This window comes from Bufo gargarizans, chromosome 8 (genome assembly GCF_014858855.1).
Source record: "Bufo gargarizans isolate SCDJY-AF-19 chromosome 8, ASM1485885v1, whole genome shotgun sequence".
Lineage (NCBI taxonomy): Eukaryota > Metazoa > Chordata > Amphibia > Anura > Bufonidae > Bufo > Bufo gargarizans.
In genome coordinates, this window is record NC_058087.1 from 128,824,947 (window position 1) to 128,847,267 (window position 22,321).

At 45.1% G+C, this 22,321-nt stretch overlaps 1 protein-coding gene across 3 annotated transcripts in view; it reads right to left on the bottom strand.

Moving 5' to 3' along the window:
* MYO1B (myosin IB) overlaps positions 1 to 12,158 on the bottom strand; it is a 222,487-nt gene extending 210,329 nt beyond the window's left edge. For all 3 annotated transcript variants that reach the window (XM_044302812.1, XM_044302811.1, XM_044302809.1), the window contains exon 1: positions 11,997 to 12,158. The gene's annotated coding sequence lies outside the window, so the exon portion shown is untranslated. The remainder of the gene's footprint in view (positions 1 to 11,996) is intronic.
* Between the last annotated feature and the right edge of the window lie 10,163 nt (positions 12,159 to 22,321).

A 22,321-nucleotide genomic window follows, 5' to 3' on the forward strand; every position in this document is an offset into this window, starting at 1 on the left:
GCAGAAGATAAATCTGTCCCTGATGTTTGTTTTTTGAGAGAAGTGGCTTCTTTGTTGCCCTTCTTGACACCAGGCATTCTTCCAAAAGTCTACGCCTCACTGTGCGTGCAGATGCACTCACATGTGCCTGCTGCCATTCCTGAGCAAGCTCTGCACTGGTGGCACTCCAATCCCGCAGCTAAATCCTCTTTAGGAGACGATCCTGGCGCTTTTCTTGGAAGCCCTGAAGCCTTCTTAAGAATTGAACCTCTTTCTTTGAAGTTCTTGATGATCCTATAAATTGTTGATTGAGGTGCAATCTTAGTAGCCACAATATCCTTGCCTGTGAAGCCATTTTTATGCAACGCAATGATGGCTGCACGCGTTTCTTTGCAGGTCACCATGGTTAACAATGGAAGAAAAAATTATTTCAAGCATCACTCTCCTTTTAACAGGTCAAGTCTGCCATTTTAACCCAATCAGCCTGACATAATGATTTCCAGCCTTGTGCTCATCAACATTCTCACCCGAGTTAACAAGACGATTACTGAAATGATCTCAGCAGGTCCTTTAATGACAGCAATGAAATGCAGTGGAAAGTTTTTGGGGATTAAGTTAATTTTCATGGCAAAGGACTATGCAATTCATCTGATCACTTCACAACATTCTGGAGTATATGCAAATTGCTATTATAAAAACTTAAGCAGCAACTTTTCCAATTTCCAATATTTATGCAATTCTCAAAACTTTTGGCCATGACTGTACAATCTCCTGATCCTAGGATGGATTTAATGCAATACATCTGTTGACTATACTTTACCATAAAGAACATGAGAATGCTCCTAACACTAGGGGTGGCCACCGACAAAATAACTGTTTGACAAAAGCAATTTCAGTAATTAGCAGTATTTGTATTATCTGTACATAAGAGCAGGAGGAAACCCATTCCTGTCCTGAAGTGCAGATATCTTACTAGAACTGCCATTTACCACTCTTCATCTGGAGTAGACATTTGTAGACTGTAAGTTCTACCAGACTGGGAGAACAAAGCTTTTCTTCTGGAACTCTAGTAGATGTTTTTACACAACATCCCCTAAGATTAAAGGGGTTCTGCAGTTTGTTTAAACTGATTATCTATCCTCTGGATAGATCATCAGCATTTGATCGGCGGGGGTCCTGGGTGTTTGAGAAGGCATCTGTGCTCCAGCAGCACCGCGGCCTTCTCACAGTTTACCGCAGGCCCAGTGACGTCACGACTTGTATCAACTGGCCTGGGCGCAGCTAAGCTCCATTCAAGTAAACAGAGCTAAGCGACGCCCAGGCCAGTGATACTAGTCGTGACGTCACTGGGCCTGCGGTAAACATTGAGAAGGCCGCGGCTCTTCTGCCTTCTCAAAAGTCTCAAAGACCTGATCAGCGGGGGTCCCGGGTGTTGGACCTCCGCTGATCAGAATCCGATGATCTATCCAGAGGATAGATCATCAGTTTAAACAAAGTGCAGAACACCTTTAATTGTCCAGTAAATATATTACAGCCCACCAGTTCAGTCCAGGCAACCACTAAGCTGGCAGAGAAATATTCATTGAAATTGTCTAAAACTGCCTGAAAGACTGATGCACAGATAAATAGAGCATTCATCTGTATGTACATGGTAATAAAGATGTACCGTAAATCGCATTCCTTGGGAGGAACATCTGACATGTTTTTAAAGCATTTATTAGAAAATGACGGGAGGAAAGGGATGCAAATGAGCTCTTAACAAGCTCTGCCTCTAATGCCACCAGATGTAAGACAGCTATCCTACAAGTCAACGTTCAGCTCTTTAACTAAGCCTTGAGACATGACTTGGATATAAAATAAGCCAGGACCTCATCTGCAGACAGCTGTTTTCACACATCCACAATTCCATTCCGCATTCTGCGGAATGGAATTGCAGACCCATACATTTCCCGCACTTCCGGGTCCGCAATTCCGATCCGGAAAAAAATAGAACATGTCCTATTCTTGTCCGCAATAGTGGACAAGAATAGGCATATTCTCTTAGTGCCAGCAAAATGCGGAACGCACATTGCCCCTGTCCATGTTTTGCGGATCCGCAAAACACACACGGATGTGTGAATGAACCCTTAGGGTGATTGCCCCTCATCAGTGCAGAGCAGAGAGTAGTGGCTTGAATGGGTGAAAAACTGGGTGAACTGGATTAGAAAATGAGACCATGTAACAGGCCCATAGATTCTTACGATGAAGTGCAGAATTCCGACCATAGCAAGAAAATCTGTAATACTGTATACCGTTCTTGACAATTACAAAAAACAACATGGGTTCATAATTTCTCTAGAAAGAAATCTCTGCTCCCACTGTCAACACCATAAGAGGGTCATATGAAATAAACAGTATAAAGAAATGCTTAACATCCATTGCTATAACAGGGCTCCAAGATCATGACCAAAACGGTCGCCAATGCACCTTAAAATTGCGACTGGACCGCCACGCAGCCTATTATCAGTTTAAGAACATGGTACGCGCAAAGTTCTCTTCACTAGCACAGTGGAGAAGGAGGGAGTCCCTCCCCACCGTGACGTGGCCACCACTGCCACCAATGGGGACATAGCAGGGAGGAGCTGTGGCCACTGCTCCAATGAATGTAAAACATTTTAATACAAGTATAGGCAGCGGTATCACAGACCCGGCCTCAATAACAGGGCATGCGATACACAGCAATTAACTTTAAACCGTTAATTGCCGCGGACACTTGTGTAGGGACCTTTCACGGGTCCAAAAAATATTAACTTAGTAGCAGGCTACATAGAGCGGCGCCCAGGGAACAAAGTGCACTTATTATTCCTGGGCGCCGCTCCGTTCGCCCGCTGTGGCCCCCGGTATTTTCAACATTCAGAGCAAAGAGGAGGAGACGCCAGTGTCTCTCCTTTTCCCTGACAGCAGAAAAACATAATTTCTTTTTCAAAAATGCTTTATTATGTAAAACTAAAACAAACAAAGAAAGTAGACATATTTGATATAATTACGTCCGGAACAACCTGCTCTATAAAAATAGCACATGATCTACCCTGTCAGATGAATCTTGTACAAAAAAAAAAAAAAAAAAAAAAAAAAAAAAAAAAAAAAAAAGGTGCCAAAACAGCCATTTTTCGGTTACCTTGCCTCACAAAAAATGTAATATAGAGAAATTAAAACCAAACTAGTACCAATAAAACTGGCACCTTATCCCCCAGTTTCTAAAACATGGTCACTTTTTGGGAGTTTCTACTGTATGGGTGCATCAGGGGGCTTTAAATGGGACATGGCATCTAAAACCAGTCCAGCAAAATCTGCCTTCCAAAAACCGTATGGCATTCCTTTCCTTCTGCGCCCTTACATCAGTTTACAACCACATGTGATGTGTTTCTGTAAACCGCAGAATCTGGGTAATAAATATTGAGTATTGTTTGGCTGTTAACCCTAAATGTGTTAAAGAAAAAAAAAAAAAAAAAAAAAAAAGTAAAAATGTAATAAAATGGAAAATTATTAAAAAAAGTGAAATTTTGAAATTTCATCTCCATTTTCCTTAAATTCTTGTGGAACACTTAAAGGGTTAACAAAGTTTGTAAAATCAGTTGTGAGTAACTTGAGGGGTGTAGTTTCTACAATGGGGTCATGTATGGGGGTATCAACTATGTAGGCCCCACAAAGTGACTTCAAACCTGAACTGTGACTTCAAAAATGATGCGAACAGAAAGTAGACATATGGGGAATGCTAAGTAATAAATATTTTATTAGGTATCACTTTCTGTTTTAAAAGCAGAGAATTAGAAATTTTTAAAAATTTGGGGTAAATTTATGGATTTTTTTCATAAATAAAAGGTGAAATATATTGACTCAAAATAATGACTATCATGAAGTACAATGTGTCACGAGAAAACGACCTCAGAATGGCTTGAATAAGTAAAAGTGTTCCAAAGTTATTACCACATAAAGTGCCGCATGTCAGATTTGTAAATTTTGACCTGGGCACTGGGGCATCAATGACCCTTGGTCATGAAAGGGTTACTCAAATTCATTGGTGGCGCAGTGCGCCTTCCCAAAGCCCTCCCTCCCCCATTATTAGTAATATTGGTGGCGCAGTGGCCATAGGCCTCCTCCATTGGTGGCAGTAGCAGATTACATCATGTCATGAGTAAGGGCGCGAATGGTCTTCAGTAGCCCGAAACATGTAGACAACGACTTTGTAACTGGATGTGATTTTACCGGAAGCAAAATACATTTTTCCTTTACCAAAGTGGAGCTGGATTTCTTCAGCCATATTGCAATACGTTACCCGGGCCTGACACGGGTTCACAGGTGAAGGTGGGGCAGGTGAAAGCTGCTGAACTTTATTTTCTTCTAGTAGCAGATTACACTGCCGGGGCTCCGATCGGTTACCATGGCAGCCAGGACGCTACTGAAGCCCTGGCTGCTATGGTAATCTGCCTGCTGCTGTGTGTACTATGCACAGGACAGCAGGTAGAGTGAAGTCCTAGTCACCCCAATACAGCTCTATCAGGGTGAATAGGACAAGGGATGAAAAGAGCCAGGTTAGAGGCCCCAAAGGGCGAAATGGTTATTAAATAAAAAAAAAGTTTCAAAAAAAAAAAAAAGTTAAAAGAACACCAAAATACTAAAATATAAAAAAAAAAATTAAAAAAAAAAAAAAAAAAAATCACCCCCTTTCCCAATTTTACATATAAAATTAAAACATTTTTTTAACATATTACATATCGCCACATCCGAAAAAATGTGAGCTATTAAAATTTTAAATATTTCCGCTCTAGTGAAGGCAATAACAGAAAAAATTAATAAATAAAACGCGCAATTCTTCATTTTTAGTCACCTTGTCCCCCAAAATAGGTCACTGGATGTGAGAGGCATGTGGTGCTGTATTCTCCTATATGTAGTGCTGGCTCACTACTGTGACCTGCGTCTCATCTTCTCCGTCAAGTCCTTTTTTTTTTATTATATGCATTTTGGCGAAAAAAAATAAAAATAAAAAGTTATTTGGCTCCTAATTTTTTTTGTTTAGGAGCCAATGGCTCCTTGTTATTTTTTTTCCGTCTGGAGCACTGTATAAGCTCATCGTCACCACCATCCTATTATTGCTGTACAAGGAACAAAGTCTTTCTTGTGACAACCAGTGGGAAAAAATAAAAATAAAAATTATCACTGGGGACCTTTACAGCTCTTTTCCATAAGTCTTACATAAGGATCCCCTCCTCAGGGCTCTTTCAAGGATTTGGATTTGGTGGGGTACTATATCTCCTTATGGAGAGCGCCTCAGATTGGTGTGAGGAGGCTTAGGCCATACATGCTCCTTCAACTCTGGGAACAAGGGATGCAAATGACTTCTGAAGTCAATGTTCAGAGCTTAGCCACACTCAGGGCAGGGATACTAGGTCGTAACTTCACTGGGCGAGAAGGCTGCAACACTACTGCCAGCACCACTGCCTTCTCAAACAGCTGATCGGCGGGGGTCCTGGGTGTCGGACCCCCGCCGATCAGATGCTGATGATCTATCCAGAGGTTAGTTCATAAGTTTAAAAGAACTGCAGAACCTCTAACAGTTTTCAGGGAGCAGTTTTGTCAAATATGAAAGTACACAAAAAACAAGTGTAGTCAAGTAGGACAGTCATTTCCTGAAATTAGGCGACTACAGGGTGCATCACATCTGTGAAGTCACCAGAAGTATTGCTACAGTCACTGGTTTACATGATTAATTTACTTTTTATAATTTCCTGTTTGGAATAGTCGTTCCCTTTGTGACACTCCTATGTGCATTACACACCTTTAGGCCTCTTGCACACAACCATATGTATTTTGCGGTCCACAAAAAATATGGATGACATCCGTGTGCATTCTGTATTTTGCGGAACAGAACAGCTGGCCCCTAATAGAACAGTCCTATCCTTGTCCGTAATGCAGACAATAGAACATGTTCTATTTTTTTTTTGTGGAATGGAAATATGGACATACGGAAATGGAATGCACACAGAGTAACTTCTATTTTTTTTGCGGATCCATTGAAGTGAATGGTTCCGCATACGGTCCAAAAAAACAAAGAAAAAAACCGGAACGGACACGAAAAGAAAATACATTCGTGCGCAAGAGGACTTACTGAATGCAATAGTAAAAAAAGATTCTCGTGGAATGGTCGATGGTTGTGGAAAATTTCCGAATGGTGCTTGCCACCAAAACCACCAACAACCCCATTCAGATGAATGAAGTTGCAGAAATGTTATGCAACAAAAATCGGCTGCATGTTAAGATGCTGTCAAGAGACTTGAGCGTGTACAGTACTAAAACTGCATGGACTGTACAGTGGTTTTTCACACTTACGGCAGGACGGATCCGACAGGCTGTTCACCCTGTCGGATCCGTCCTTCCACTATTTCGCCATGCCGCCGCTCCATCCCCATTGACTATAATGGGGATGGGGTGGAGCTCCGGCGCAGTACTGCAGTTCGCGGTGAGAGGCCGCTGGACATGCAAGACTTTTAATCCGGCGGCCTTCCGCCGTGCTGCCCTGGAGCTCCGCCCCCGTCCCCATTATAGTCAATGGGGACAGAGCAGTAGTCCGGCGGCACGGCGAAATAGCGGAAGGACGGATCCGACAGGGTGAACAGCCTGTCGGATCCGTCCTGCCGCAAGTGTGAAAGTAGCCTTACCAATGTCCATTAGATCAGGCACTGGCAACTTCCAATAGCAGACCAAGCGCTGGCAGCGGTTTAAAGCCGCAACCACATGTCTCTTCTCCGTGTGAACCCCTCCACCATCTTCACCTCTGCCTTCCATTGAAAAGGAGAAACGACACAGCCACGGGTATGTTCAAGTGTTCTTAGGCACATATAATCATGTTTTCAGCAAATGGCAGTTTGTGTTCTAGTTTATACAGCATGGATTAAAGGGACTGTCACCACATTTTGACATTATAGACCGCTTACATAGCGATGTAGCATAACTGTAGAGGATTCAAATGGTACCTTTGATGTGTTCTGGTGAAGTTCACCCGAGGCAAAAACAGACAGACATTCGTATGTAAATGAGGGCTCACAAGTGCCCAGGGGCGGCGTTCACTTAGTTGGAGCCCAGGTTGCTGTGCCTCTTTTGCTCAGATCCCTGTCCCAGCCTCTGCCTGCCCTTATCTTCCCTTGCGTCGCCCTCCTCTCCCAGCACGATCCCGCGCCTGCGCTCTCCCTCGCTGGGCCAGGGCATGTGGACTGTGACCACTGTAGCTACTGCTGGTCCGCCTCCTTGCCGCTGGTTTTGCGTCGCTGGTTCAGCTATTGCCGTCTGCCCCATAGAAATAAATGGGAGCAGCATGGGCCGCACATGCACGGCATGCTCCCATTCACTTCTATGGGAGAGGCGGGGATTAACGCTTGGTGGTGGACAGACCCTGGGAAATCTGGGGTCCTCCAGCCACAGCGATCCCCGCTCCGTTGTGACAGAAATACAAAATACACATTGGATTTTTAAAGGGGTTGTCCGGGGACTTTTAGAGGCTGGTACTAGTGATACCCGCCTCTAAAACCACTCAGGACAGTGTTGAGCCGGTGACATCACTGGGAGCCCTGATAGGCGGAAGTCCCTGCCCAGCAGTGTGTTGTGAAGCCCAGTACATCACCAGGACACAAGACAAAGGGAGCATCAGAGCAACGACATGCTCCAATCCTACACTCTTTAGGAGTGAAGGGGAGCTTACATCCGGGTTCAGCCCTGAACCAGGACAACCCCTTTAAGACATGTATTTATGAACATACCCTTAGGGCTCACAGTGACCATTTTATCGCACTGTGACTTTGTAATAAAAAGTAAATCACAGAGAGGCACTATCAATCAATCCGTGCCCGGAGCGGGGGTTTGGCATTCTTTCACGCAGCGGCAGCCCTTATAAGCTTCTCCTCCCTACTGGATTCATCTGACTGTATCGAAAAAAGACAAACTCTAAGCTGCATGTGTGATTCCAGCCAAGTGTACACTGCGTTTCACAAGCACACCAAAATCCATAAACCAACACAATGGGAAGATTTACTCTAGGTTCACATTAGTATGAAGAAATCCGGCAGCCTGAACCAGCATACAAAGCGGTAAACATTGAAGGCGACGCAGTGCTCGCTTAGGTACCGCAGCTGCTCCGTCCGTGGTGGTGCTGGGAATTTGACTTTTTTTTCTTTTTTCACAGATGTTAAAACGGACACTGAAATGTGAACAAGGCCTTAAAATTAATGGGAACTGTGCTGAACATGGAAAATACAGACAGCACAGGTTCAAAAACAGAAATCAGAACGAGGCCTAATGTGTTTGTTCACATATCAGTATTTTTTACTGACAGTGGGTCAATGAAAAAAATAAAAAATAAATCACGGAGGCATGCACTACTTATGTGATCCAGACCATTGATAATCTATGGGCTGTTTCACACGAGCGGATGCCATGCAGGTCATCCGCTGGTGAAAGAGAGCCAAGCCCCTCACCGGACAGCAGAGACACGGAGCAGTAACCTGACTGATAATGCACTTTGCCGCTGTGACCTTTTTACTACAAAATCACGGTGACAACTTTATCTCACTGTGAGAGGCACGGAGCATTATCAATCATGTTATTGCTCCGTGTCTCTGCTGTCCAGTGCGGGGCTTGGCTCTCTTTCACGCAGCGGATGACACGCGCGGCATCTGCTCGTGTGAAACAGCCCTATGGGTTTGTGGAAATTAACGACAGTTCGAATGGCATCTGTGCTTGGTCCATTTTTCTCTGACCACTGATAAGGGATTCTTTTAAAAATAGATTTTCAGCTGAGTAGTGTCTGGAATATGGATGACACTGAGGGCAAAACACTGACACACTTAAACACTGATGCTTCATGGATGTGAAATGGATACAAAATAAAAAAAACACACACACTTAGACCCCATTCACACAACAGTATCCGTTTGTTGCAGACCACAAATTGATAATGCAGAAAACACGGATACCGGCCATGTGTTCTCATTTTGCGCACTCTCTCTTTTGTGGGTGCCATGGAACAGACATACAGATGTCAACAGCACACACCACGTTCATCCAGTAAAATTAATGGATCAGCATCCAATCAGCAAAAAAATGCGTGTCGGATGAGGACTGAAAATACGGTGATGTGATTGGGGCCTTAAACTCACATTCCCAGCATTGCTGCTCTTCACCAGGCAGCAGCAGTAATGTGGTGTTTGGCTGTAGTGGTGATATGCCTCAAAGGTTAATGCTGTACTCTACTGAGGCCAATGGTTGGCTGCAGTGGTCACTGCTGGATCCAAAACATTACGTCACAGCTGCATCCCATCAAAGAGGATGGAGTGGCGGCCCCCTAATCAGTGTGGGCTCAGGAAGGTCAGAATAATAAATTATTATTATGATGTCGCTCCGTGTAGTTTGCTGGGCCACAGAGAGTCTGCACTACACACGCTCTCTTAAAAAGCGGTTGTCCAGCTATTCGCATGGGTCCAACATCCCACACCCCCGCTGATCAGCTGTTCTGTGCATCTCTGTTGCTGGAAGTCGGCCCTAACCCTAAGTTCACACCTGAGCGTTTTACAGCGCGTTCAAACGCGCTGTAAAATGCTCAACACGTGAAAACCAATGCTTCCCTATGGCCCTGGTTCACACTTGAGCGTTTTACAGCGCGTTTGAACGCGCTGTAAAACGCCCGACGCATAAACAAGTTCTTGAGCTTTTTTGGGGGCGTTTATCGCGCGTTTTGGCCCATAGACTCATTGGACAACACTGCAGTCAATCACACAAACGCGCGTTTACTATTGCAAAAAACGCGCATAAAAACGCGCGACAAATACGCGTGTCTCAGAAACGCTCAGGTGTGAACCCAGGGTAAGACTACACAGTAGTAGATGACGCTCATCACTTCAATGGGAGCCGAGCTGTCCACTACCATGCCGACTGTGCTTTAAAATGGAGAGCGTGGGACAAAGCTCCCCAAAGACACTTTTCTTCAAGTGAGGCTTGAAACAAAGTTTTCAACTTTGACGACAGAGGCGAAGGCGCTTGATAAATGTCCCCCCAACGTTCTTATATCTGTAAAGTCTATAAAGCGAAGGTGATGAAATGAAAGGTTTACACTGGCTTGCTTCTATCCACGTGTGTGAGGAGAAAAGAGCCTTATCACAAGTTCCCAAAAACATCCCCCTCCAGCAAACTGTCTGCCGTGCGGCCCCTCCTTCGCCAGAGGTACATAATACAATGAATGCCAAGCCCTTCTGGCAGTGTCCACCCCTCATCCAACTGTACAAGGCACGGAAAATGAAAACTGCATTCTGCTTTGTTTAGTCAGATCTGCAGCATTGTGTTACCGGTCGTTCTGTAACGTGAAACAATAGAAGAAAACCAACCAGACAGACGACTCCGAACTGAAGACCTGCAGCTAGTGCCCTCATGTACAAATGCACTGGTAATAGGCGCCATTATTAGCAACCCTCAAACATTACAGAGTTTTATGTAGAGCCCTTATAATCAAGCTAATCTTTTTGAGAACTGAAAGTGGATCATCTTTTCTGGTGACCCAAGCAGAGACCCTGGATAAGGCATACTACCTGAATGGAATGACTAGCAGTTCTTTCATGGGTCCTCCATCTACACAAAGGTTAATAAACTGTCAGGATAGGTTCACACAGGATGTTGTCCACAGCAAAGTCCTCAATATATCAGAAACTGCTGTACTGCGACGCAGGTTCTGCTCTGGGTTTTCACGCGGACTCGCTCTAGGTTTAGTTCCATTGAATGTTGAAGGTTCCCAATGCAGCGTTTCAAGGTGTCTGCGTGGTAACCACGCCAAGAATGGACCTAGAAAATTCTTGAAAACCGTGGGGCTAAACCCTCAGCCTGCCATTGAGAACAATGGGAAGCGGTTTCAGCGCATATTCGGCAACAAATTAGAACTGAAAACCATGCCCAAAACCCTCTGAACCTTCCCCGTCATAGCATCAGTTTGTGCAGCAGGAGACGGAAAACTTAACATTTTTTTTAATAGGCACAGTTAACCCAAAGAAAACGTATACCCCCACACCCGTCAGGAAGCCTTGCTAATTAGAAACATGCCTGATATTAATTAGGACAAGGAAGCTCTTCTCGCACTGCAAGCAAACGGTGATTCACAGCCTGCAATTTTAAGCTTAGCAGCTTTTCCAGACGTTCCTTGAAACTCAGGATTAAGATGTTTTCTTGGCCAGAACATCCATTTCAAGACTTGGCGTTCCTGAAACAACACAGAGTGGAAATCACCCCATGGAGGTGTGAAGGTATAAGGTGTCCCTCAGCAGCAGCCCCGCCAGATGCTCCACAGAAGACCTCTAGATGCTTTTTCAACATCATGTTCAAGTAGATATGTACCTATGGTTTAAGAAGTCTAACATCGCCCTACATCCAAGCATGCGCGGTGTAGGGTCCGTCACAGGATGTGATATTTCTGACCAGAACACAATCATTCCTCAACCACACACAGCCCATCAACCCCACTAGAGCTGTCACCATTGTCAGCCTATACAGAAGTCTGCATTTGTAGGGCAGATGCTGTAAGAAGTTGTGATGGACCCTTCACATGAGGACGGCTGTCATTACTGGACATGTCAGGTCATAATGGATCTGAAACTAAAGAGGCGCATCTCTCGCCCCAATATTCTACTATCTGGCAGTCTAGTGTGGGGTACCATCTGTTCTGCCCAGAGGAAGTGGCACCCACTGGGTCTCACCCCTCCATCCCAGTCTGGATCCAGGTCTCTGCACTGGAAACAAAGGGACTTTCAACAACTCAGAACACGTCACTCATCAGTAGCCATAAGAAGTTACTTGTCCGGGGTGTGGAGGGTTACTGGCCGGCCCAGGGTCTCTGAGGACCTCTACTGCCCAGTCCATGCCCATCCCGAGACACGTGGATGGCACAATAGAAGCAGCCATGTGCACAGACCGGACACAAGTCGTACCAGTTCATTCACTGCATGTGATACCTTATAGAGATGGCTCCGCGTCTTCCAGGCTAACCCAGCGCTTCAGCTCCCTGCGACTGTGTGCCGCCAGTCACTATCCTGCGGGTGAATGAATGGAGACGCCGCACTTCCTCTACTCCTGTCCTGCTGCCTCGCAGAGAGGCCAGTATTGGGAGCGGAGCCGCATCTATCCCAGCCTCTATACCCACCTAGCACGGCCGCATCACCCCGCCCCTGTCCCAAGCCGGCGGTGTGCGTGCAGCGCCACCAGGCGGACGCCTTGGAAACTACTCAGCTACTCTCACATGCTCGCTATTTGCCAGGCGAAACCAGCAGTGGAACCTACACAAACGTAAGAGCAGCTGCACACCTTGCCGAATACGTGCGGTTTTTCCATGGGGATTTCAGTACAGAACCACAGCGTAGTACAGATAGGGACAGTATTTTGCGCTATGGTATTGCTGACCCTCTACTTGTGTTGCCCCGCCTTATGTCAATTTTCACCCGCCTACAGCATGGCACCCCTTTTAGATTTTTTTCCAGGGCCACTTTAAGCTCCCAGTCCGTCCCTGGTATAACAGACAAACCTTGTGTATGCTTTGTAGATATTTTCTGTGTGGAAATTGACCTGTCATGCAGATTTCCATATCCATGGCACGTCAATTATGTTTGCGGTTTTAGCTGCGGATTTCACCCTTTTCAAATTAAATATGAGATCTTCATCAAAACCACAGCAATACCCCAAAAATTATGTTTTTGTGATGCATTTTAGGTACAGAAACAGAAATCTTCTGCTTGTTTACTGCCCCCATGTGCAGGTAAGATGTGCTCATCTTTCATGTTGGGAACCATAATACTGTGGTGATAAAGTGGCCTAATGTTGTGTCAGGCCCATTGACATTTCCACCTTTTACTGACATTTTCCACAGACAGTATACGCAGGCTCGGACTGGCCCACCGGGGAAATCCTCGGTGGGCCCCTGGGATTGTCAGTTCAGCTCCAGCACCACTGCCTGCCACTTCAGTAAGCACTCAGTCACACACGTAACGTTAGTGGCGAGATGACTGATGATGATAACCTCGCCACACGCCACTTCACTTGCCAATGCTGAGTGCCACTGAGAGCACAGTCGCAAGATGTCCCCAGCACACAGGGCCGGCAGGAGGAGACAAACGCAGGCCTGACCCTGTCAATCCAGAATTCTGGAGTTAAGGTATGAGAAATCAGGGCCCTGGACTCAATTGCAGAGTGGGACCTGCACCTATCAGACAGTGGGGGCGTATCCTAGTAATATACCCCCAATGTATGAGATGACACAACACCTTTAATACAACTTGACATACTGACACAGCCCAGATTCTGTTAGGACACTTTCGTGGCATGCTGTTGCAGGAGCTACTGCATAACTTAAGGGAAAAAACTGCTGTGTCTTTATAGAGGTTCTCCAGAAATGATTTTTTATTTTTTAGCAAATGCCCAAAGACTACCTTTCTAAACAGGAGATTCATACTTACCTGCACCCCGCGGCACTGGTTCTCCGCACTACCTACCGCCTGCATGTCCATTTTCCGTTCCCCGCAATGTTTATATCCACCACAGCATGGGCATAGTCAAGTGCTCTGCTTCTGCTGCCAATGACATGCGATGAAGTGCTGCTTGTGGCCAGGTGTCTGCTGAAGCCAGTCATTGGCTGCAGCAGAGCATATTTGTCACCACCAGACATCTGAGAAGCTCTGACAGACGTCCTTCAGAACCTCCTCCTTGAAGTTCCTTTTGTTTTGCTTTCATTTTCTCATCTCGTTAGCCTCTCTCAGCTGTCATGTAGTTGCACTGATTGCATACCTTTAAATCCCTTCCCATACTGCATCACTTTGCAGTTTATATTCCTTCCTGGAGTGTGTGCATGCTGGATGCTACTACTGAGTCTTCTACAGATAAGTTTTGTTCGTTCATTTGTGTTTTCCTGTTTGCTGGATCCCAGGTGACCCTGACTCCCTCCGTATCAAGTGTAGGGAGCCGGTGGTCGTGTCCCCTCACTATTATAGGGTGTTCAGTCGAGGTACGAGGATATGCGATCATCTACCATTGGGATTTTCGCATAGGCTGAGCAGTTAGGGAGAGAGCCAGGTCTGTTGCAGGGCTCTCCCTTTTGTTCCTTAGTTTTGGATCCAGTCAGTCGGATCTTGATTTTGTGTCTTCTAGTTTCCTGTACACCTTCCGTGACAATATTACTATAGTCACACTGTGACAGATGTAAACACAGCGGAGAACAGAACATGGACATGCAGCCGGCAGTGTGGAGAACCAAAGTGGTGGGGAACAGGTAAGCATCAATCATCTGTTTAGAGAGGCAGGCTGCGGGCACTTGCTAAAAAAATCTTTTTTTTCCCAGAGCACCCCTATATAGGCCACATCTTTAACAGTTATAAAATAAAGTAATGCAGGACAGTTTCCTCTATATAATGAATTAAATAATAGTATTAACCCCTTAAGGACCGGGCTCATTTTCACCTTAAAGGGACACTGACAGGCCCAATAACCATAATTAGCTGTACATATGCATGCACAGGTCTTCTAATGTGCATTAAAAACATATAAGTATCCCCCCTGTCCACATTATGAATACAGTAAACGCATGTTTTATAACCTGAACTAATCGCTGTTCTTTCTACCCAAGGGGCGGGGTTTCAGCTCCACAGAAGCCGTCCAGCGAAGTGAATATTGATGAGCTGGGCGGCGGTTGGGCTGATGCTGGCTGGGCACAAGTAGAGCTGAAACCCCGCCCCTTGGGCTGAAAGAACAGCGATTAGTTCAGGTTATAAAACATGAGTTTACTGTATTCATAATGTGGACAGGGGTTATACTGTTTTTAATGCACATTAGAAGACCTGTGCATGCATATATATACAGCTAATTATGGTTATTGGGCCTGTCAGTGTCCCTTTAACCACTTCAGCCCCGCTAGCTGAAACACCCTTAATGACCAGGCCACTTTTTACACTTCGGCACTACACTACTTTCACCGTTTATCGCTCGGTCATGCAACTTACCACCCAAATGAATTTTACCTCCTTTTCTTCTCACTAATGGAGCTTTCATTTAGTGGTATTTTATTGCTGCTGACATTTTTACTTTTTTTGTTATTAATCAAAATGTAACGATTTTTTTGCAAAAAAATGACATTTTTCACTTTCAGCTGTAAAATTTTGCAAAAAAAAACGACATCCATATATAAATTTTTCGCCAAATTTATTGTTCTACATGTCTTTGATAAAAAAAAAATGTTTGGGCAAAAAAAAAAATGGTTTGGGTAAAAGTTATAGCGTTTACAAACTATGGTACAAAAATGTGAATTTCCGCTTTTTGAAACAGCTCTGATTTTCTGAGCACCTGTCATGTTTCCTGAGGTTCTACAATGCCCAAACAGTAGAAAACCCCCACAAATGACCACATTTCGGAAAGTAGACACCCTAAGGTATTCACTGATGGGCATAGTGAGTTCATAGAACTTTTTATTTTTTGTCACAAGTTAGCGGAAAATGATGATGATTTTTATTTTATTTTTTCTTACAAAGTCTCATATTCCACTAACTTGCGACAAAAAATAAAAAATTCTAGGAACTCACCATGCCCCTCACAGAATACCTTGGGGTGTCTTCTTTCCAAAATGGGGTCACTTGTGGGGTAGTTATACTGCCCTGGCAATTTAGGGGTCCAAATGTGTGAGAAGAACTTTGCAATCAAAATGTGTAAAAAATGACCGGTGAAATCCGAAAGGTGCACTTTGGAATATGTGCCCCTTTGCCCACCTTGGCAGCAAAAAAGTGTCACACATCTGGTATCGCCGTACTCAGGAGAAGTTGGGGAATGTGTTGTGGGGTGTCATTTTACATATACCTATGCTGGGTGAGAGAAATATCTTGGCAAAAGACAACTTTTCCCATTTTTTTATACAAAGTTGGCATTTGACCAAGATATTTTTCTCACCCAGCATAGGTATATGTAAAATGACACCCCAAAACACATTCCCCAACTTCTCCTGAGTACGGCAATACCAGATGTGTCACACTTTTTTGCATGCCAAGGTGGGCAAAGGGGCACATATTCCAAAGTGCACCTTTCGGGTTTCGCAGGCCATTTTTTACACATTTTGATTGCAAGGTACTTCTCACACATATGGGCCCCTAAATTGCCAGGGCAGTATAACTACGCCACAAGTGACCCCATTTTGGAAAGAAGACACCCCAAGGTATTCCGTGAGGGGCACTGCGAGTTCCTAGAATTTTATTTTTTTTGTCACAAGTTAGCGGAAAATGATGATTTTCTTTTTTTTCTCTTTTTTCCTTACAAAGTCTCATATTCCACTAATTTGCGACAAAAAATAAAAAATTCTAGGAACTCGCCATGCCCCTCACGGAATACCTTGGGGTGTCTTCTTTCCAAAATGGGGTCATTTGTGGGGTAGTTATACTGCCCTGGCAATTTAGGGGCCCATATGTGTGAGAAGTACTTTGCAATCAAAATGTGTAAAAAAATGGCCTGCAAAATCCGAAAGGTGCACTTTGGAATATGTGCCCCTTTGCCCACCTTGGCAGCAAAAAAGTGTCACACATCTGGTATCGCCGTACTCAGGAGAAGTTGGGGAATGTGTTTTGGGGTGCCATTTTACATATACCCATGCTGGGTGAGAGAAATATCTTGGCAAAAGACAACTTTTCCCATTTTTTTATACAAAGTTGGCATTTGACCAAGATATTTATCTCACCCAGCATGGGTATATGTAAAATGACACCCCAAAACACATTCCCCAACTTCTCCTGAGTACGGCGATACCAGATGTGTCACACTTTTTTGCAGCCTAGATGCGCAAAGGTGCCCAAATTACTTTTAGGAGGGCATTTTTAGACATTTGGATCCCAGACTTCTTCTCACGCTTTAGGGCCCCTAAAAAGCCAGGGCAGTATAAATACCCCACATGTGACCCCACTTTGGAAAGAAGACACCCCAAGGTATCCAATGAGGGGCCTGGCAAGTTCATAGAATTTTATTTTTTTTCGCAAAAGTTAGCGGAAATTGTTTTTTTTTTTTTTTTTTTCTCACAAAGTCTCACTTTCCGCTAACTTAGGACAAAAATTTAAATCTTTCATGGACTCAATATGCCCCTCAGCAAATACCTTGGGGTGTCTTCTTTCCAAAATGGGGTCAGTTGTGGGGTGTTTGTACTGCCCTGGCATTTGAGGGTCTCCGCAATCATTACATGTATGGCCAGCATTAGGAGTTTCTGCTATTCTCCTTATATTGAGCATACAGGTAATGAGATTTTTTTTTCCGTTCAGCCTCTGGGCTGAAAGAAAAAAATGAAAGGCACAGATTTCTTCATTCGCATTGATCAATGTGGATGAAAAAATCTCTGCCCAAAAAAAAAAATGGAGGGGAAAGGCGTCTGCCAGGACATAGGAGCTCCGCCCTACATCCATACCCACTTAGCTCGTATGCCCTGGCAAACCAGATTTCTCCATTCGCATCAATCGATGTGGATGAATAAATCATTGCCGGGATTTTTATTATTTTTTTTTTTTATATATATACAAAGTGTTTGCCAAAGCATAGGAACGCCGCCTCCTCCTCAGCTCGTATGCCTCGGCAAACGTATCTGTCACTGCAGAGGAGAAAATCCCGTCTTGCAGCGCCGCATACACCGACTTGCGTGTAATCTGACAGCAGCGCAATGCTTCTGTCAGAATGCACATCGGTGCTGCAGCTGGTCGATCGGTTGGTCCACCTGGAAGGTAAAAAGACAAAAAAAAAAAAAAGAAAAAACCAGGCCGCAACGCAATAATTTTATTAACTTTGCAACAGAACATGTAACTTTAACTTTTTGAACTGAACATTAACGTGTTTGCTTACTGGTGTGTTTTTTTTTGTTTTTTTTACCTTTATAGAACAAACCTCTCCTTCCCCATGGGTCAATGTGCAAAGCGCAAATCGCCCAAAGATGTGGCGAAGTGCGTTATGCACTTTGTCCCATGTGAAAGGAGACGTTTGCAGCAGCAGTGAGTGAATGGGCCCTAATAGCCCTGTGTGCCTATCCTGGTGAGATGATCCCTATGCTAATAGTGTACCTGTGAGTGGTACTTCCGGAAACACTCTCCAAAGCATAGGGCAGGGTGGTCAGGACAGTCAGGACAGAAATAGCGGGTGTCACGCCTTATTCCACTCCTGCTACAGACACGACATCTTTTTCGGGGTGACGGTTGGGTTGAGGTACCAGGAACGACATTGGGGAAATGTCGCTCGTGTAGACGGCTAACTACACTGGTGGATGGGGCCACGGAACCTCCTGGATACAGGAGGTTCTCGATGATCTCTTCCTGAAATTTGAGGAAGGATCCAGTTCTCCCAGCCTTACTGTAGAGAACAAAACTATTGTACAGAGCCAATTGAATTAAATATACAGACACCTTCTTATACCAGCGTCTGGTTCTGCGGGAAACTAAATACGGAGACAACATCTGGTCATTGAAGTCCACCCCTCCCATGTGGAGGTTATAGTCGTGGACTGAGAGGGGCTTTTCAATGACACGGGTTGCTCGCTCAATTTGTATTGTCGTGTCTGCGTGAATGGAGGAGAGCATGTAAACGTCACGCTTGTCTCTCCATTTCACCGCGAGCAGTTCTTCGTTACACAGTGCGGCCCTCTGCCCCCTTGCAAGACGGGTGCTAACGAGCCGTTGGGGGAAGCCCGCGCGACTAGTTCGCACGGTACCACAGGCGCCAATCCGTTCTAGAAACAAATGCCTAAAGAGGGCCACACTTGTGTAGAAATTGTCCACATAAAGATGGTACCCCTTGCCGAATAAGGGTGACACCAAGTCCCAAACTGTCTTCCCACTGCTCCCCAGGTAGTCAGGGCAACCGACCGGCTCCAGGGTCTGATCTTTTCCCTCATAGACACGAAATTTGTGGGTATAGCCTGTGGCCCTTTCACAGAGCTTATACAATTTGACCCCATACCGGGCGCGCTTGCTTGGGATGTATTGTTTGAAGCCAAGGCGCCCGGTAAAATGTATTAGGGACTCGTCTATGCAGATGTTTTGCTCTGGGGTATAAATATCTGCAAATTTCAGGTTGAAATGGTCTATGAGGGGCCGAATTTTGTGGAGCCGGTCAAAAGCAGGGTGGCCCCTGGGACGGGAGGCGGTGTTGTCACTAAAGTGCAGGAAACGCAGGATGACCTCAAATCGCGTCCTGGACATAGCAGCAGAGAACATAGGCATGTGATGAATCGGGTTCGTGGACCAATATGACCGCAATTCATGCTTTTTTGTCAGGCCCATGTTGAGGAGGAGGCCCAGAAAAGTTTTATTTTTGGAAACTTGGACTGGTTTCCACCGGAAAGGCTGGGCATAATAGCTTCCCGGGTTAGCGGTTATAAATTGTGTGGCATACCGATTTGTTTCTGCCACAACTAAGTCTAAAAGCTCCGCAGTCAAGAACAGCTCAAAAAATCCCAGGGCCGAACCGATCTGAGCTGTCTCAACCCGAACTCCAGACTGGGCGGTGAAAGGGAAAACTACAGGTGCGGCTGAAGTTGGGGACTGCCAATCAGGGTTTGCCAGCACCTCTGGGATTCTAGGGGCTCTACGGGCACGTCTTTGCGGTGGCTGCGACGGGGTCACTACTGCACGTGCCACCGTACCAGCTTCAACTGCCCTTCTGGTGCTCGCTACTTCACCAGGTTGTACGGCAGTGCTGGTACTAGGTCCAGGAAGGGCTGGGCTGCTGGTGTATGCCTCACCACGTAATCCGACAGCACCAGCCCCACTCTGCTGCTCTTGAAGCGGATCCTGCGCAACCTGCGGTCTAGCGACACGGGGCCGGGTACGCCTGGTTCTATCAGGGACCTCAGCCTCCTCGTCCGAACTTTGGGTCAGAGAGCCACTGCTTTCTACAGGTTCGTATTCTGACCCGCTGGATTCATCAGATGAGGGTTCCCACTCCTCATCCGACTGGGTCAGAAGCCTGTAGGCCTCTTCAGAAGAATACCCCCTGTTAGACATGTGGGCAACTAAATTTAGGGGTATTCCCTGAGACTACCCAAGAAAAAAAAGCAAGCCTGTCTTACAAAGGGGAGGCTAGCGAAGTACCGGAGGCCGCTGCGGTTGATAAAAAATATCAAAACTGATTTTTTTATCGCCGCAGTGCGTGTAAATTGAATGTGCAGCGATCAAAAAAAAATTTTTTTTTGTCACTGCGGTGGGGCGGGTGTGGGCGAACGCACGTGTGGGCGAGCGATCAGGCCTGATCGGGCAAACACTGCGTTTTGGGTGGAGGGAGAACTAAAGTGACACTAGTACAATTATAGATCTGACCGTGATCAGTTTTGATCACTTCCAGATACTATAAAAGTACAAATGCTGATTAGCGATACGCTAATCAGCGAATAACGGACTGCGGTGCGGTGGGCTGGGCGCTAACCGATCCCTAAACTACCTAACCAAGGGGCCTAAACTATACTGAAACCTAACGGTCAATACCAGTGAAAAAAAAAGGGACAGTTTGCACTGATCACTTTTTTCTTTTCACTTGTGATTGACAGGGGCGATCAAAGGGGTGATCAAAGGGTTAATTGGGGTTCAGGGGGGTGATCTGGGGCTAAGTGTGTAGTGTTGGTGTACTCACTGTGAAGCCTGCTCCTCTGCTGGATCCAACCGACGAAAAGAACCAGCAGAGGAGCAGGCAGCCATATAACAGATCATATTTACAAATATGATCTGTTATTCGGCTCTCTGATTGGATTTTTTAAAAATCAGCAACCTGCCAGCCAATGATCACGGCTGGCAGGTTGCTGACGAAATACTCCTGTGCGAAATGCCGGCGCGAACTGCGCATGCGCGCGCGCGCATATTCGCGTCATCTCGCGTCTCGCGAGATGACGCGTATATGCGTGACTCTGCGCAGCGCTGCCACCTCCGGACCGCACATCTGCGTTAGGCGGTCCGGAGGTGGTTAAGGACCAGGCCATTTTTTGCAAATCTGACCAGTGTCACTTTATGTGTGAATAACTTTAAAACTCTTTTACTTATCCAGGCCATTCTGAGATTGTTTTTTCATCACATATTGTAGATGATGACACTGGTAAAATGGAGTTAAAAAAAATACCAAATTTATCAAAAATTTGGAAACATTTGCAAATTTCCAAGTTTACATTTCTATAGTAATACCTCCAAAAATAGTTATTAATTTACATTCCCCATATGTCTACTTCATGTTTGGATAATTTGGGGAATGCAATTTTTTTTTTGAGGGGGGGGGGGGGGTGTTACAAGGCTTAGAATCTTAGAAGCAAATCTTGAAATTTTTCAGAAATTTTCCAAAACCCACTTTTTAAGGACCAGTTCAGGTCTTAAGTCACTTTGTGAGGCTTACGTAATAGAAACCACTCAAAAATGACCCCATTCTAGAAACTACACCCCTTAGGCCCCTTTCACACGGGTGAGTATTCCACGCGGGTGCAATGCGTGAGTTGAACGCATTGCACCCAGACTGAATACTGACCCATTCATGTCTATAGGGCTGTGCACATGAGCTGTGATTTTCACTCATCACTTGTGTGTTGCGTGAAAATCGCAGCATGCTCTATATTCTGTGTTTTTCATAGAAGTGAATGGGGCCGGGTGAAAATCGCAAGCATCCGCAAGCAAGTGCAGATGCGTTGCGATTTTCACACATGGTTGCTAGGTGACGATCGGGCTGGGGACCCGATCTGTATTATTTTCCCATATAAGATGGTTATAAGGGAAAATAATAAGCATTCTGAATACAGAATGCAAAATAAAATAGTGATGGAGGGGTTAAAAAATAAATAAATAACTCACCAAGTCCACTTGATCGCTTAGTTGCGGATCCCTGTCTTCTTCTGCAATGTTGAGCTGCCGGCTAAGGACCTGTGGTGACGTCACATCACATGATCCAATTACATGGTCCCTCACCATGGTGATTAACCATGTGATTGGACCATGTGATGAGCACAGTGACGTCATCAAAGGTCCTATTCCTGTGCACAGCAAAGAAGAAGACAGAAGAGATGCCGGTTGCGCGATCAAGTGGATTAAGGTGAGTTAAATTATTATTATTATTTTTTTAACCCCTCCAGCCCTATTGTACTATGCATTCTGTATCCAGAATGCTATTATTTTCCCTTATAACCATGTTATAAGGGAAAATAATACAATCTACAGAACACTGATCCCAAGCCCGAACTTCTGTGAAGAAGTTCGGGTTTGGGTACCAAACATGCCGATTTTTCTCACGCGCATGCAAAACGCATTGCAATGTTTTGCAC